We start from the raw sequence: 16,412 nt of genomic DNA on the forward strand, positions 1-16,412 counted from the left end.
TTCCATTCACAGAGGAAGAAAAACCCTTTTCAGTGCGCGGATTTTTCAGAGGACCATGTGCACTTTCAACACGGTCCTGACAACTTTCACCCAAATTTGCAGGGGAGCTTCATCTCGACATTTTACTGCTAATTCCAGGTGCACAACTTCATCCCACATTCCTATCTCAACTTATAATAATTTCTTTGTCTCTTTTACACTTAATCTTAAATCGCATAATTCAACCTATTGCATTCTAAAAGAGGGGTTACTTTCACTTTCTAGATTCATTGTCAATTCACTTAGAATTCACTCTCTTGGGATTGGATATAGTGAATTATCCCCCCCTCTTTTCAATGTAATGTGTGTGTCGGAGGTTGAAGAGAATCTTTTGCAAAACTTTCACTCCTTTCCTTGAGGAGGGAAAGGATTTCCTCTTGACTTCTTCATCATCCTTTTTCACCACATTACAATGAGTGAGGTTGCTACTCAAGAGGAGTAGTCAGTGTTGGTGATCAGTGGTTCAGATGTATAGATTTGTGTGGAGAGATTCCTAATTCCTGAGCCTTTGTCATTGATGTCAAAGGGGGAGAGATTCAATGATGTCAAAGGGAGAGAGAAGCATGTGAAAAACCTTGAAGCATTTTAGGGTAGGAAATCAGATATTTGTGATTTGAGTTGTTTGTCAAAGGGGGAGTTGATCCTTGTGATTTTGAGGGAGATTATTCAGAGTTGATTTCTTTATTTGCATTATTTTTTTTCACATTCATATGTTGTCATCAATGCCAAAGGGGGATATTGTTGGATGTTCCTGAGAAGTTTACTAAAATGATGTGTTGTCATTGATGTTAACATATTCTTCAGTGTATGTGAGTTGGTTTAGCCTGTGTATTGCAGATGAGAGTATGTGGTTTAAAGGGTTTCTAGTATGTTTTTGTAGATGGTTCATTCCCATTTGTAGAGGTCTGCGTGATGTATTGATCAAGTTATGAGGCTCGGTATTGAGGATGTTATTCAGTTGTTCTATATTCTGGTTTGTGCTTCATATTGCTCCAGAATTGTAATATCTTTAATTGCGGATGTGTGGGATGTATTTTGGACATTGATGTGTGTCCTCAGTTTGATTGGTTCATGATTTGGAAATCCACAAGCAAATCTTTCAGGTTGACAGTCAGTTATGTTGGGGTTCTTGAGCTTCAGTAGAGAGATGATGATGATTCTAGTAATCCGAGTTGTTGCAGTTGTTGTGGTGCAATTCACGTTGCTTGTGAATGTTTCTAGATCATGTTCTATGCATATTGGTGGTCCACATTGATCGTTGTGCGCGTTATTGATCATTTTATTGATCTAGTGATGTTCTTCATGTTATGCGACATTCTTGGTGATTGTAGCATGTTGCGGATGATCAAGGCATAATTGTACTCACAGGTTCAAGTACTTAGATGGACTCGTCTTCTAGAAAAAGAAGCAAAGATATTGACAAACTTCCAGCTACCATGAAGTACCACTATCAAGGACAAGTCTACTCTTCAAAGTTGGATGATCAAGTCAAATGGGTTACCGACACAGAAATTGGCCATATTAAAATTGAAGATATCAGAACCCAGTTAAATAAGCCCAAATTGGACGCCCTACACAGGAGAATCAAAAGATCAGGCTTAGTGGAGACAACTATTTTTCCACAATCAGTGCATGCACCAGAATTTATAATGAAAATTGCTCAGTTCTACAACCCGGACACTAGAAAGTACACTGATGCATAGGGGAGGACAGTTATAGACTTGTCTCCTGACATGCTGGGATTCGTGTTTGGTATCCCAGCTAGAGAAGAAATATTCCTCTCAACTGAAGAGGAGGCCATAAAGGTATGGAATGACAAAGTTGCAGCAAATAAAAGGCACATGAATGAAAACTGGTTAGAAGAAGAGAGGAAAACAGGTCTCAAGGCAATGGAGGTCCTGAGGGCAGACTTCAACGAGCCTCAAAGAGATTTGATTATTATGCTGAACATGGCCTTTGGCAAGCCTGATTGTACGCATTTACATCCATGGATATTCCAGTTTATGACCACTATCCTAATTGGAAAACAATATTTTGATTGGCCGCAAATCCTCTCTGACAACATTTGCAAACAAATGAAGGAAGTCCACCAGATCCAAAAATTCTTTTTTACATCTTATGTCATCTGAGTGGCTGCCAGAGCTGGAAAGTTTCTGGGACTACAAGTAGAGGGTCAGTTAGAGGATGAGGAAGGACATAAGAAGGTATGGGTATATTATTCCCAACTCCCCCTTGTCAATGCAAAGGCTCATTCCAAAAGAATTAATGATGCCTTCATTTTTCTGGTAATAATTAAATTGACAAGAGACACAAGATACTGGATTAGACCAGAGGCCATGGCTATTATCCAAGAGTGGGCATGTTGGTTTATCCAGAACCCACACTCCACTTACATTAGGGTCAGCGGATTCACAGGGAACCCAATGTTGCTTCCCAGATACTGCAATGATAGAGTAATCTTGTTGGAATATGTAAGGCAACTATTGGGCCTCCAATCTCTCTTATCTTCAAGACATAAAACAGGCACTGATTTTTCAATATCTATTTGATACTTCTCATGTTTGAAGATACAGGTTACAAAGTTAGTAGAGCGAGAGCTTCAAGATTTGAACTTGAAAGAGTATGATTATGCTAGGGAATTTTATTATCCCTACAGTAAGCTCAAACAAGCTATGCCTAAGGCATATGAGGGACACAGGCCAAGACTGGAAGATTTTTGCGCCAACCTACATGACAATTTTGAGGTCAGAGAGAAAAACTATAACAGGTTATCTGTGCCACAGATAAGAGATTTCAAAATTGAGACCAATCTCCCTAACGACCTCAGGGATGATGGAGACCTGCTTGATGCAGCGTATATAGGGTTAGAAATTGATAAGAAGCCCCTCTCCCCAATAAGGTGGTCCATGAATGAGGATGTGAATATTAAAAAGGTTTCTCAAGTGGTCATCAATAGGACCAAGCAATGGCTAAGCCAAAGGGTAAGGCCAAGTGCCTCAAAAGTGAAACAAAAGGAGTCCACTTCAAGGGTACCCCAATCAAGGGGTTACAAGGAGTATGCTCGGAAGACGAGATCAAGCTCAAGATAAAATAAATCCACTGATCCTAATGAGGGGGAGAAACCTCAAGAAAGCACTGAGGACTTGTACTGACCGATGGATTAGGAGCAGTACCACTAGCTAAAGTCCTCCCACCAAGGACAACTATAGGGCAGACTGCAGGAGAGGGTACCCAAGAGCAGGAGGAAGAAATAGAGATTACTGAAGATATACCTACTCAACCACCTTCAACAGCTGCCACACGGGATCCAAGTACCAACGCCCCTGCACCACCACCAGTTAATATACTTGCAGGGCAGCCTGGAGTGCAAGGCTTCAGGTCTAGCACCAAAGGAATATGAGTTAGGAACATTAAATTTGACTCAGATCAGGAAGAAGAGGATCTGGAGCAACATTGATTAGTAGAAGGCAAGAAAGAAGGGGATGAGGCAGAGGACCTATTGAATGAAAGATTAGTTCTAACCCCTCAAGATCAAGAGGACCTCCTCAAGGACATAGCAGTCGAGCAAGGTGAAACAGAGGCAGGTGAGGAAGAGATGACATTCAATGAATAGGTCAGTGGCAAATTGGGAGAATTACATAAGAAACGGGCTCTCCAAACCAATCTAGCCTGCCAAGTTACCTCACATCAAGATCTCGGGCAAACAGAGGTAGAGGAAAGAGATGAAGAAGAGGAGAAGGTGGAGGTCCATGTTATAACTGCAGATATAAAGTCACATCAAGGTGACAAGGATGAAGATATACCGCAATGGATTGAGTTCACTTTTGAGAAGAAAAAGAGAAAAGCAGAGCTTCCCAAGGTCACTTTGCAACAAGTAATCATCGAGGAGACACCAAAGGCTAAGAAGCCTAAAACCGTACATCATTTATCAAAAATGGGCTTCGGTGAAGTGATTGCAGATGTGGCAGTTCCACTCCAAGCTGAGAAACAAGCTTCCCCCAAGTATCAAATATCCCAGGTAAATTTGGGTAAACAAACCAAGTGGGGAGAGCTAGATACTTTGGAGCTAGCCACAAGTGTTGTCAGGGGGCCTGTAGAAAAAGAGCATACTTCAAACATGGAGTTGAAAGCACAACTAGGGCAATACAAGAAGCTCCTGATTGAAATGAGTAAACCTCTAGACTCTTGTAGGGCTGATGACCTACCTTCGAATTCATCACTGCCAGAGGGAGAAGTGAAGGCACTAGTGGAGGTGAGACGAGTGGCCACTGCAGCCAAATCATGGACCCAAGTAAATGCAGCTAAGATTAGATTATTTTTGCAGGATACTATGAGGATATATCGTAGGGCAGTACAGGCAAGTGGAGCTTTAGCTTCTTGTTCTACGCAATGGGAATGGAAGCTAAGCATTTTTAATAAGCAGTTCCAAATTTTGAATAAAGTATTGCGATTAGGGGCGGAGACAATAATGGAGGAAGACCTCTTAGGAGGGGACAGTTGTGAAAACTTGCAGCCCTATGTGTACATTTTGGAGCTGAAGATTGAAATGTTTTAGCAATATATGAATGATATGGCAGAGATTAGGGTCCTCTCCTCAGATAAATTTTCTCATATGAGAATTTTGTAAAACATATGCTTGGAGCCTTCAGTTTAGGATTAATTAGTACCAGAATAATGGACCAACAACAAGCTTTAAATCAGTGGGATGCATACGAGGCTCAACATTTAGGACCTTCGGCCCAGTTTGATGTCACCCTCATGGACAGGTACACATACTTGATCACTCAATGTCAAGAGGTGGCAGAGACAATAGGGGAGTTAGAGAAAGGAAAGAAGCATGCAAATGGTGTTTTGAAGAAGTATAAATTTAGAATTAAACACATAGCTGATCCTATTGTCCAAGCAATCGCATGCATAATGGATAATTATAGAGCTTTTATTCAAAAGTGAAGGATGAACATACAGTTACTAAAGATAGCAGGGTTTTTGCATGACCCCCAATTTTGTATTTTCAACTGCATCTCCAACTCAGGTTCCAATTTTGAGCAAAATTCTGCATGACTACGAAAACGTGGCTCATCCAACATGGTCTTTGTAGTGCTCATGCAGCCCCCATTTCGTAGTAGTTAATTGGAGTATCAAGGCAGAAACTTGCAAGTTAACTGCGACTCCTAGTTTCAGTTCTTAATTTAGGTTAGATTTATTTCCTAGATAATAGGGTAGAAAACTTCTATAAATTGAGAATTTGGATTCATTTGTAAGGGTCCCCAAATTGATGATTTGTGGCCCACTTAGAGATTTTAGAATATTTTGCAGATTGTTAAGAAGTTGAGTTATTTTGTTACGCATTCATTGAGATTAATATAAGAAGCGGCTTGTAGATTGTTTGATCTACATCTATATTCTACTAAATGGTTCTATGTAATCTGGTAATGTCGATTCTTTGGAGTTAGCAACATGGTTTGATCTTTTTGTTTATCACTTTATGAATCATATTGTGCACATTAGTGGTGTATGAAAATTATTGTGATAGGCCATATTGTTGATGATTTTATTTCCATAGGTCTGTGAAATTGATGATTTTGCAGGTTTTTTGGGGGTCCGTTGTTGAATGCTAACTTGGATAATATTTGATAATTTCTTGGATTGCAGGGAACTAACTGAGTAGTTCATTAAGTTGTTATTATATTGGTTTTATTTTTATTTTCTTGTTCCCTTTTACTCTTCGCAGTTTATTTTCCAGAGAATCTTAAATCATAAAATAAAAAAAAGGAAGTTCAGCCATTCACAACCAGGGAGATTTAGTTTCAACCAGCAGGCCCCTTTACAGGTACAACCACATCAACCATTGGGCTTCCCATCACCGTCGTGACCCGACTATACAGACCTTGGGGTAGTGAGTTTTCCCAAATTCATTGTTTTTCAGGAGAGGTGGTGAGTGTTCACATTGGCTACCTAACTTTTGGCGGGTGTGTCAAAACAACCGTCAACAGGACCAATTAAAGACTAACTTGCATCACCTTAGATGTGAGAATGGCAAGTGGGCAATACCCAAGGAGGAGTAGGAAATGATAACTTACATTTTTTTCAACAAGGGTGATGGAGGTAGAATGGCATTACATATAGATTGTACATCCTACAATGACATATTTATCACTTGCATGAAGACGACCAAAGAGTGTACAACTTGATTGCCTTCTTTCAAGAGGTGAGACTAAATGAAAACAAGCTTTTTAATCAAGATCTATATTAGAAGATCCAACATCAAAAGGGTTTATAAATTATGTAATTTCTTTTTAGGCAAGTCTCATGTCCTTGAGTGTGTTTGTGTAGTATTCTTTTACACAAATCTCGATCTATGAAAATCTATCTTTTGGATTTCTCTCTTGTTCCTTAGCATGAAATGGAATTTAATAGCTTTACATTAAACTATTTCCATTTCTCATGAGGTGTTTCCGTAGGTCTTTAAGTGATTTGAAGAAGTTACTAATATTTTGATGCAGGGCATCCCCACACACAACCAACTAGGGGAGATCTTTCTCCCAACTCACCTATTCAAATGGGTGACAACCCTTCACCAACTCATAAGATCCCTCACAAGGTTATTAGGTACTCACAAGGATACAACACCCCAAGAATAGACTCATGCCTCCAAACCTTCTCCAATCACTGAAACACATTAGAATGGACTAATTTAACTTGCCCAAGGTCACCTTGAGTCTTCCAACAACTAGGTTACACCAAACTCTCAAAACCTCACTCACACAAGTTCAACTCCTAATTGGTCTCCAAGCAGTCCATAGATACAATACACATAGCCAAAAGGATACTCACCAAAATAAGGAACATAAAGGTGTTGTTGAAATGACTCCTCCTCAAAGACACACTATCTTTATCTACCCTCCCTTCCACCCTAAAGGTCATAAGAACACTCACTGTGGTAACACTAGTCACAAACACCAATGTGGACAGTCTTGCTTGCATGGACCATTCCCTCTTGAGAGAACCCCAAACCCTATCCAATATCTAGGAGGACTCCTCTACTCACTCTTTCGTCTTCAAACTCAACAACAACTCACACTTCAACCTTGCAAAATTCAATGAATCTACTCAGTGTCAAACTGTGATAGTCAATGCTCTTCCATAGGGACAATCATAAACCCTCATAATTTGGTTGGCTCCTTTGATCACCAATCGCTTGGAACATGTTTGGGACACCCCCACACCTCCTTCTAGGACCCCACTAATCTTCCAAATCCCTTCTTGCACTGGATCACCTTCAAATTACCAACATCATGTTGTCTATCACAGTTTGAGACACAAAATCAAACTTTGTGTCACAAAATCAAACTTTGTGTCCTCACTAGCACATGCCAACCTCTTCATGGGACCCTGCAAGGAATTTACAAACAAAGTGTATGTTGTCAAGGATCATTCCACACCTTGGCATGAATTTATCAATGTGGAAGTGACCCCAAATACATTTATAATTGTCATGGGTTACCCTAGACTAGGGTTTTGACAGTTTTTAGGAAAATTGATATAACTTCTACAAATCAAAATAAAATTCAATGAAAAAAGAAGAAACCTACAGAGGATTAACTCCTCTAACATATCCAATTGATTTTAAACTCCAATGAGTAGATTAAAGCAATGAAAAATTCAAATTAGCAAATTGTACGCCTGAAAACTCAAGGAAATTGCAAGGTAAAACTCAAAAATTTATTGATAGTGCTTCATTACATTGCCCAACTGACCTGTGTGTCGATGAAAAAGAAGTTTATATAGATCTCCTTATTCCCCCAACTTCTATAACTGACTTTTGAATTCTAACCAACCTCAAACCACCTTTTATACACTTCTTTTGCAATAATGCATTGACAACTTTTGCATGTTTTGCACTTATGAAGTAAAACTCAACCTGCTGACCCTAGATGACTCTAAACCATCTATTTTGACCTTAGACGCCCAAATACAACTCTATTGCATCAAAATTCACAATTTGACTTGGTTTGACCCTTGATGACCTTACAGGCTTACATGACCTCAATGGCACAAATTGCCTCACAATGTGGATTCAAAGGATGTGATGGGTCCTTAGGACCTTATTTAACACAAAAAGAAATCAAATGGCCTTATCATGGCCTTATTACATGAATTTCAACAAAAGACCTAAAATGGTCCATAGTCACTTCAAGGGGAAACTTGGTGCTCCTGCACCATATTTCTAAGAGAGAGGACTCAGTAGGCATACACCCTAGATTTACACTCTTTGCGCTCCTACACAATAAGTTGAATTTCTATAAACAACTTAGTATGCTTTCCTAGGTGATTCAAGAGCTCAAGTTATTATTTGGAGTTTTGGGTATCAATATGTAGCCACATAGCTACATGTTTGTTAAGACGTCCAAAAACACCCAAACAAAATAGACCATAGTATGTGCATCATTTCATGTATATTGTATCACATTTTCGTTTAGTTGAATTTCTATAAACAACTTAGTATGTTTTCCTAGGTGATTCAAGAGCTCAAAGTTATTATTTGGAGTTTTGGGTATCAATATGTAGCCACATAACTACATATTTGTTAAGATGTCCAAAAACACATGTATATTGTATCACATTTTCATTAATGACTAAATGATTGAGTTGCATTATGCCAAAAGACATTATCTATGATAGAAGGGTCTTAAAAACCCAAACATTTAAATTGATAGTGTCATTTAAAATGACGTCCTACACTTTGTGTGCCCTCAATTACACACTAACAAAAAATGACTATCCAACCCTTAAAATACACCAAGATATCACTGTCCCACACATAATGAATGCTTTACATCTCCCCCCTGAGAGGAGTAGAAAGTAACGGACAGAGTAGTGGAAGACTGAATTAGTTCGTCGTGACCATAACTGCCGATAGTGGTTCCCTGTCATCGATAAAATGGAACACTGAATTGGTTTTCAACGGTTGCATGACAGCAAGAATCCGTTTTAATGCATTATTTTGATAGAGGTTAAATATAGCCAATCTCGCTGGCAGTCAATTAGCTTAGCTGCACAAAGGAGCGTGGAAAACCAAAGCAGTTGCCCATGGCAGCTAAGAAGAACTCGGGTTCCGAACCCATTAAAACGGTGGTTGCGAACATTGTTGTGGCTTCAGATACTGTTACTAGTACTGCAAATGATTTGAAGCATATACCTAGTATTTGGAATAGCTGCTTCTGCTAGCTTGTGGGAGACCAGAAACGAGTACATAAAACTATGGTGGTTTTGTATGGCTGGACAGGGATGTCCAACCCCGGAGGAACGAGGAGGAAGCCTTAGCTCTGCTTCTTCTAGGAATTTTTAGCGATATATCTCATTTCAAGTTCATTCATAAACATGGTCAAGATATACAGTAGAAGATTCAAGATGTACTCGTAAATGATATTGAATAACTAAACTTCATTTCATTTCTGCTATTAGGATCTCACGCATTGTCTCCAAACTTTCAAGTTGGGCCTTCCTGATGTACGATGGTTTGTTATGGGAGATGATGACACAGTGTTTGTCCCGGAGAATCTAGTTAGGGTTCTCTCAAAATATGACCACAGATAGATGTACTACATTGGAAGTGTGTCGGAAAGCCATTTGCAGAATATGTGTTTTTCATATGGTATAGTTTAAGGAGGAGATGGGATTGCCATCAGTTTTCCATTGGACAAAGCATTGGAATCAATTCAAGATGATTGCATTCAGAGATATCCGGGTATATATGGAAGTGATGGCTGAATGCAGACTTGCATTCTCAGGGACAAACACCGTGTCATCATCTCCCATAACAAAATATCCTAGAAAAGCTTGAATGTTAGAGGTGGTATACATATGGATGACTGGACAATCTGAACTTTTAAAAAAAGAGTATTTTCAGATATTTGATGTGCTTTTCTAGTATAGTGTAGCTTTGATATTTGATGTGCTATTGTGGCTCTGATTGTAGTTCGATGTATATGGGAATCTGTTTGGATTGCTTACTGCACGCTATGTCAGATCTCTGGTGTCCCTTCACTACCTTGATATTGTGGAAACTGGAACCCATATTTCCCAACCTCTGCAAACTACATACATTGCAACACCTCTTCAATCCCATCAACTTGGATTTTGCAGTAATTCTGCAGCAATCCATATGTTATGATGACAACGGGGAATGGTTCATTTCAGTATCATGGGGTTATGCAGTGCAGATTTTTATGGGCATTTTTTTCCTAGAGAATTTGAGAAGCTTTCCAGAATCTTAAAGATCTAATAGTTGAGTATCTTAATTTTGCACTTCTCAAAATCTTATGTGAAAATTTCAAAAGTGAGACCAATACTTGTGGCATCACATGATTTGTTGTTTTTTAGATCTTAGGGATAAATTTCATTCATCAATGGGCAGTCATCAAGAACAATAACAATTTAAAGTCACAATTATTGATACAATATTGTCAAAAATATTAGACATTAAATCAACAAATACAATCACAATTATTAAAACTGGCACAACTACTAGATCCTCTGCCCTAAACATCCCTGTCAGAAACCATTTATTTTTTATAAGAAAAATGTGATATATGATAACCCTAAAAGAAATAATATCATAAACAATTACACCCAAATATGAGGTTCCTCCACCTAAATGTAATGGAGGATGGCTTCACCTGATACCATACAGGGATCATGGTCATGGAGAAACCTAATACCTTTGTGACACATCAGGCAAGGAATTTATTTCTCTTCTTTCCATTCATTTCAAACAGTTAATTATCTTCTCAAAACTCAAACTCTGGTATTGATTTATTTGAACTTAAAATGCATTTTGATACATTTTTTGGTTGGGAAATTTAATGAGTTTTTCAATATAATGCTTGCAATCAGAAGGGAGAAATATTTGTAGCATAATATCCTCAAAGAAAATATTTCTTAAAAATATATTTTTAGTTAGATGGGTGGCCTCACTAATCATAATAATAATGGATGGAGGAATGCAGGCTTAAATGCTTATATTTTATCTTCTTTCACTAAAAATTTCTGAAGGTGCAAGTCTATGAAGAAAAAGCATATTGCCATATTAAGGTCCAGATTTATTCAAAAGAGATTCGAGTTTGTGTAATTGTCCATCGTAGTAGTGCCATGTACTCTGACCTAGCGCTCATTTCTCCCAAATATTCCTACACTCAATCCTCCCTCCTGCCTTCAACTAATGCCCATTTCCCTATAATAACCAATGATAAAAGCAATTGACTGTACGCATCCCTCTGAAACAAACCTTTTTATCTTCCCAAGCCCATCAAAAACCATGGTCAATATTTTATTAATAAAACTTGTCTCCTAAATTTTTGCTTGGCACTCAATTTGTCTGATTACAGAGTAACAAGACTACTCTATCTTTCCCAAAACCCTTTGTAGCCTCTTTGCCTCCCTCGCTTAGATTAGCAGAAATTGTGAAGATCAAAAGACGTAGAAGCAACGCTGCTATAGCTAATATTCATTCACTTGCTTTATTGATATCACCTCTTGAGGAACTCATTACTTTTTGAGCAATGCCACATTAAATTGGCTGTAGCTAATCTGGTTTCAAAAAGCTGGGTCTTTTATTTTTCGGTTGTGTATATAATACGAAGGATTGTTTTGTCACTTGATTTAAATTTAGGTTTTTGTTTTTTTTTGCATTATACAAGATTTGAACTCAGCACATGGTGCTTACATGGACCTTGCCATTAAATCAAGTGACTACAAAGTACACTTTATCATTTAAATTTAGATTTTACGATCTTGCATTTTTTTATTTCCAGAGTCTCATTATAATCAAGTATACATGCTGTCTCAAGTTCATATTATGATTGAATTGCAACATCTAATATGCAACAATGACGTTTATGGCTTAGTTCATATGAGATTAAAGAAAAAGGACATCACCATTTTCATATTCCTCTATTACCCATTCACTCTTAGTAAGACAAATCTTAAATAATTTCTTTCTAATTAGGTGTCATTGATAGGATGAATCATTTTTTGTGTACTACCTAAGTGTCATGTATCTCTCTAATCTCACATGCTATAACATCCCTATTATATATTGACAAGTATGTTAAAAAGGTAGTATTCTTCCATGTATTTATGGGTTTATCAAAGGGTGAACATACAAAAAGGTTTGTATATTGTTTTGGTGGTATATAGAAAAAACGTATCAAAGTTGTAAGGAACTAATCCATCTCCCTTTGATATCAAAATTTATAAGGTGTTGTGAATTGTACTACAAACATTATCAATGGAAATCAACACGAATGTGTGCAATCATTATCATGTTCGTTTTATAGACAAATGATAAATTAACCTTGCAAATCAATGTCGGTAACAATAAAAAGCAAAGATAACATATGAATGTTGGCATCAATACAAACCTTTGTTCATGCATTTTTACATTGAATACAACATTAGATGCCCAATGCTTTAGCATGGAAGAAAGTCGTTGTCAACATTTATGTTCTTCAACTTAAAAGATTGGAAAAGATAAAAAGTAGAAGAAAATTGTAAACACTCTTCTATGTCATAGAACAATGTTGTAGAGAAGAAAGAAGTTGATGTTCTTTCTTCAAGCAATACAACTCAAAAGGCAAAAAAAAGTCCTTGAAGAAAAGTATTAAGCCTTATCTTATTTCACAGAACAATGTTGTTATCTCTAAGTTGAAAAGTGTTGTTGAAACATATCATAGATACAATACCCGCTAGTCCTCCTAGTATTGAATCTCTACCTACAATATGAATTTAGGAAATAATAAACAAAACCCAAAAAACATCATATTAGTGTAAGGTATATTTGTGTGTTGTGAATTTCATATTTCAAACCTATCAATTTTGTATCTAGGGTTATTTTGAACAATAGTTGAGTCTTCACCTATTTGCCAACCCTACAAAATATGTCATTGTGGACATTGAGGTCATATTTCTAGTGATCATTTTGGTCTATGTCCTTGTCTATCAAGTGATTAACACACATTCTGCAAAACAATGTTATGTCAAATGAGGCATATGCATTTAGGATGGATAGATCATTTCAAATGGCAAACTATGGCTTGTCTATTATCAAAATTTGTATAGTCTAATCCACTATCTTAAATGATAGATCATCCGCTCTAAACATATATTGTTATCAATGTAGTTGATGATGAGCTTAGCATTGGAGATGTTGTTGATACTTGTACTATTGAGTGACAAACTCTGTCGAAAATTGTAGAGTTACACTCAATTCCCACAAAGGATAATTATGTCCTTAGTACCTATGATTTCCCATTTTAATTGATATATTGATAATGAGAAAACTAAGGCCACTAGATATGCAACTTGGTATAGATTATTTGAGGTTATGGATATTGTCTCGTGTTGACTATAATTATGCACTTGAATTGTAAGTTAAAAAAATAAAAAAGATGGCTTACAAACATTTCTCATTAAGTTGAAAACTAAAAACAATGGCTTCATGGAGAATCGTGATGAAAACCCAAGAGGGTAACATTAAGTTGTGCATTTTTATTCATGAGTTTATATATGATGTTCTCTTTCTAAGGGACCTTTATAACAACCCTCCACTCTCATCTTACGTGGGGGACATCTAGATTCAAATTTTAAGTTTTTTGAGCAGATACTAGGAGATTTCTTACATTGTCCATTGAATATTTTTCAACCATAATGCATTTACAACATATTGTCTCTTGTCACTACATCATCTTAATAAGTAATGTTTAACTTAGCATTTGGCCACTTGAGATTGCACACTTCATTATAGTTTATGGCTACGATGTTAGGAAAATCCAACTTGATCAAACCATTTTCTACATAACCCTATGAAAGAAAAGAATGTATGTAGGTTTACAGAATAACCATAATGCAAAGATTAAAAAATACAACAAGATTAATAAGATATCCCTAGGATAACTCTCATGGGTAGAAAACCCAGCCTCCTAAAGTATATGTACAATAAATGTATTATTCAACAATAAAAGTATCCATGAATACTTATGAAGCATCAAGATCCTCTAATGTATCCTCCATGTGTCCAAGCATAATTGATAACCATGCAAGCACACATCACATGCCATCCTTCACATATGCACTCTAAAAAAGAGCCACTATAAATGATAGCAAACCTTAAAGGTTAGGACTACCTACCCCAACTACTAAACATGTGTTTGCTTTTATAGAGTCAAGCCATGCAAATACAACTATATTATTGAAAAAATCATGTATGTTAAAACCATGAGTGCACAAATCCATTAACTCCAACATTTATTTTTTGATATTTTTTTATTTTCAATATTAAATATATTTTCAACATGCAAACCACACATAAAATATCTAACCAATATTACAATACAACTTTACAAGTGGACCATGTCAATGTAGGAGTCAAGCTTGCTTAAGTGTGCTAGTCAAGTGACAGTTGTGTGCCTATATCTAGCCACGAGCATATTTTTAGCCATTCTTAGTTAACTCTATTACATGTTTATTTTTTGGCTTTGTCACCACTATTTTTTTATGGTAGTTATGCTTCCTTCTCCCATATGTACATCTTCATTTTGTCAGCTAATTCATTTGTGCTATTGCACTCTTATATTATGTTCATTTTGCATTTTTTATTTTCTTAAGTATTCTATTTGTTTATTTTTTGTTGCTAAAAGAGTGTGTCTATGCTTGATTTGTGTGACTTGAACATTTACAAACATTCAATCTTGAAGATAATGGTGCACTCCTATATGGTATCAAAGCCAATCTTGTATTCTATTTTTTTATTCAATAATCATTGTTGAGATTTTAAAAATAGTATATGTATGTATTAGAATTTGATTTGCCTTGTGTGGAGGCAATTTTCGAGACAAAACATGACAAAAATCTATGAAGCAAATATAAAATGTGACATATCTAGAGACATTCAAGTTTAGGGGTCATTTTTTTTCCAAGGATAGGAAATTGCACTAGAAACCACACCAAAACAGAAGATGGTCACAAAAAAACCTTTGTGGGTACTTCTGGGTTCATTACAAAATTTAATAGGTCTTCATTAAAAAACTTGAGCCCAAGAGAATATATGCAAAAAACTATGACAACCACCAACATGTCAAAACAAAGACATCATGGAAAAACATCTGTTAATTTCCTTGCCAATAGTGACATCAACAATTCCACCTGTGTCACGTCAACAAAGGGAGGGGGTAACTACCATAGTTTCCTTGGTCATATGGTAGAGTCACCTAGAGAGGCTTAAATTTGGGCTATCTACTAGTGGGTACTTAAGTTTAGCTTGCAGAAAAAAAAAAATGTATTTTGGGAGAATTTATATTTCTACTACAAATGTAAATAGATAAAAAGCTAAAAATTAAACCCTTGTAGCTTTTGATAAGCGTCATTGTTTTCAAAAAAGTGATTTTCCATGCTTGATCCATTGTGAGTGTCTATGCACTAAAATTATAAAGCAACACTTTTCATGTTTGTCTCATTAGGAACATTTATGCACTGAATCTAAAAAGTGTCAAATTTTAGGGGGGTTTCACAATATTAAATCAAGGGGTGGGGCTTGTGGCAGCGGGGGGGCATTGTCTCTTATGCAATTCTATATTTTTGTACTTCTAATTTATTTTTGAAGATCAACTTTAAGCATAGATTGAAATCAATATGGAATTTCTCTAACACCATTTGATTATCATGATTAAACACTTAAGTTACAACTTGTGCTAAAGAACAAAAGGTTGTATAAGATATAACAATGGGCATTGAGAAAAAACCTACTATTTTTTATATTAAAAGTAGCAAAACAAGGTTGGTAACCCTATACAAAGATGGGACAAAAACGCTACAAACAACTAGTCAAGAACAAACCTTTGACAACAAAGGCCAAAACAAACCACTTATAGCACACTAGCAAAATAGCTAGTAGCCCACATCAAAGGTGGGTAGAAAAATCTCCCACAATCCAAGGAAGAGTTTGGGGAAAGGGGGAAGAATGATCTTTCCTCCATCAACGAACAATAGTCCAAGAAATACTATGAGTTGGAACACCATCACAAAGGGGACCAAGAGGGGGGAACCCCATAGTGAGACTATCAACACCAAGAGCAAAAAGTTGACTAGGCAACAAAACCTCCATCAAAGGCTAGAATAGAATAGGAGCTACAAATGGAGAAGGTTCCTTGGGTCCAAAGGGGATTACACCAGTAGAAAGAGGTGGAGGAGAATCCATGGGGCCTTAGGAGGCCACACCAATAGCAAGAGGCAAACCATCATCCTATGAGGAATCATCAACAACATGTGAAGAGTCATCAAAGGAAGAATTGAAAGCTAAGACAGTCAGGTGATCACAC

At 36.8% G+C, this 16,412-nt stretch overlaps 1 pseudogene; it reads left to right on the forward strand.

Moving 5' to 3' along the window:
* Positions 1–4,713: 4,713 nt before the first annotated feature.
* LOC131053205 (uncharacterized) lies at positions 4,714–10,324 on the forward strand (annotated as a pseudogene).
* The last annotated feature ends 6,088 nt before the right edge of the window (positions 10,325–16,412 follow it).

The sequence above is a fragment of the Cryptomeria japonica genome, chromosome 8, assembly GCF_030272615.1.
Source record: "Cryptomeria japonica chromosome 8, Sugi_1.0, whole genome shotgun sequence".
In the NCBI taxonomy this organism is placed as follows: domain Eukaryota; kingdom Viridiplantae; phylum Streptophyta; class Pinopsida; order Cupressales; family Cupressaceae; genus Cryptomeria; species Cryptomeria japonica.